A 2,783-nucleotide genomic window follows, 5' to 3' on the forward strand; every position below is an offset into this window, starting at 1 on the left:
AACAATTTAATATCTCGGGTCAATGCTATCAGACAATGGAGAACTGCGTTACGGAATTGCTCCACACATTAACGCATCTTTGGTAAAATAGCGTACCACAACTTTGTGATCGACGTATCAACGAACATCTTAAATATAATATTACACCGCAGTGTCGTCAATGCTGTCGCCCTCTATGGTTCCGAGTGTATGGTATGGGAAAGTAACCAGATCGGATGGTAATTTGAACATTCTGCTGGACTACGTTCCTTATTCCATACTGGGACTATGGTATTTTCTTTCCAGTCAGATGGTCTTCTGCCTTCTTGACTAAACCGATTAAAGAATCCACTGAGCCACAATGTTAGGTCTCAGCTATTCGCTTTCCAGAGCTCAAATGCGATGTCGTCAGGTCCTGTGGTTTTCCCCCATTTCATTCGTGTTATTGGTTCCTCGACTGCAGTTGCGCTGCTCCAAATATCGGCAATGATCGTGGAAGTGGAGGCTATTCTTGCCATCTTCCCGCGGTGGCTCGACGGTCATTAAGCAAAGTACTGTTCTTGTCAACAACGCAACAGAAACGTTCGATGTGTTGTGTGAGTTCGTGTCAGGTTTTGGCAAGTCGATACAGATCTCTTTCGCCATCCCGAGTGTCCAGTTTATCGTAAAGATTTTTGTAATAGATCGCTTATAAATTTGCCAATTGGCGAGCGTTTTATCGTCGAGAAATTTGTGGGAGAGGTGCTTCTTTTCACGGACCTTCATTCGTCATTCAAAAGCCAAGCATCTCGCTTACCTGGTTTGGTGACTCCGAAGGATGCAGAGGCCGCTTTGTGGATCGTGTCTTTAAATATGTTCCATGATTCTTCCACAATCGAAATGGTTGGTAATCGCATGGTCTTATAGGGAACGGCTTTGCAATCAGTGACGCTGGTAAAATGTGGGCGTCTTATGAGAATATGGTCGATTTACATTTTACTATTCCCACCATAAAATGTAGGAAGATGAGATAATCGTTTGATGAACCATGTATTCATAAGTACAAGGTCATGGGTATCCGCAAAATCGACTATACGCTTGCCACCCTCATGGCACCTGTTGCCGTCTGCCTTTTCACTCACATGACCAATAAGGTGAAGATATAGTCATCAGCAGGCACATTACAGGTATTTGCATTAAGATAATGTCAGAAGGCATCTTTCTCGACATCAGGTCGACCTGTCTGTGGTGCATATCCGGTGAAGAAGTGAATAGTGCGATCAGCCGATGTAATGGCGAGCTTCATCAGCCGATCGTCGTTCGACTTCTTTAATTAAGGGTTTCCGTGATGCCAACCCTCCGAGATGGCAATGCCAACACCACATTGAATGTGTGGGCTACGAAAATAGAGAAGTTTATCATCATCATCATAAACGGCGCAACAATCGGTATCCGGTCTAGGCCTGCCTTAATAAGGAACTTCAGACATCCCGGTTTTGTGCCGAGGTCCACCAATTCGATATCCCTAAAAGCTGTCTGGCGTCCTGGCTTACGCCATCGCTCCATCTTAGGCAGGGTCTGCCTCGTCTTCTTTTTCTACCATAGACTCTTGCGAGTTCCTCGGTCTTTCTTGTTAGGGTGCCAATATTTAGCGTGCTTTTGCTCTAACTAATCTACTTACGTCCTGGCGTCGTCCATGCGTCAAGAACCCTTGCCTAATTCTCGATAGAACCGGGGCTCGTCCTGCCCCGTCGATTGAGGTGGGCGCCCTAGCATTTTTTCGAAACTTGTGACTCAATCCAATCATCTTGTTTCTGACGACAATGTATTCATTTTCTTGGTTGGCCTGTCCCGGGACGTGTCAACAAGAGAGATCAGGTAGGATTTACTATAGTGGAATAACTTCAACTATGCTTTATTTCTCTTTTGTTAATTTCAGCATTTTATTTTTGTTTTACTGAGGATGGTACAGTAGGCTTGGGGCCAGCAGGCTATGTGTAATTACAATTAATAAAATTGAGTCCCGTCGTAGGAAAAAGCATCTAAAATGTTTCTATACTTTATATGTTAAGGTATGGACGAAATCTAAATTAAGGTTAGGGCCACGCGCAACTATTTCATCGCACTCCTTTGGCAACAATTCCTGCAAGATCGGAACCGGATGGCATCAGAAGGTCGATATATGAACTGGATCCCATTATTACGGACTTTGAGTGATTCTACGGGACGTATTTTCAAGGCGGGAGTAGTTATCTGAACTAAAACAGCAATAGATATACGAAGTCAAAATAAGATTATTTCCATGCATGCATACACCCATCATAATATCTTTAATGTTCTTAGAATTTCAATTGAATTTCCCCCAGCATCTGTGAAGTTCCTAGAATTCCTATTATACCCCGTACTCTGTTAAATAGTGTAAACTCATTTATTTTCATCTTTACTGAACTGATTGTACAGTTATTTGAAACTAAATGCTGAACTGATTTTTTTGAAGTTCTCTCGAAATAACGGTTTTCTTAGTTTGAAAACATTTGTGGACGAATTGCTTTTGTTGCCACTGTAAACAGTGTGCACCTGCCACGAGTTACCAAAACAAAACAAAGCGAGAGCTGCAAGGAACGAGATGTAAACAGAGAGACCAGAGAGCCAACCCAGGTCGCATAGGGTTTGCATGTGTGCGAACGCAACGGAGGGTGTGTTACATAACTGTCAGCAATTGAAACGATCCCAAGGAGAAGGGAGAAAGGCGCAGGCGTAGCGAACCCGAAAAAAAGAAAGCAAAGGCTGAAGAACCCGACACTGTTTCAGGTTTTGCTGTGCGG

Source organism: Hermetia illucens, chromosome 2, assembly GCF_905115235.1.
Source record: "Hermetia illucens chromosome 2, iHerIll2.2.curated.20191125, whole genome shotgun sequence".
Lineage (NCBI taxonomy): Eukaryota > Metazoa > Arthropoda > Insecta > Diptera > Stratiomyidae > Hermetia > Hermetia illucens.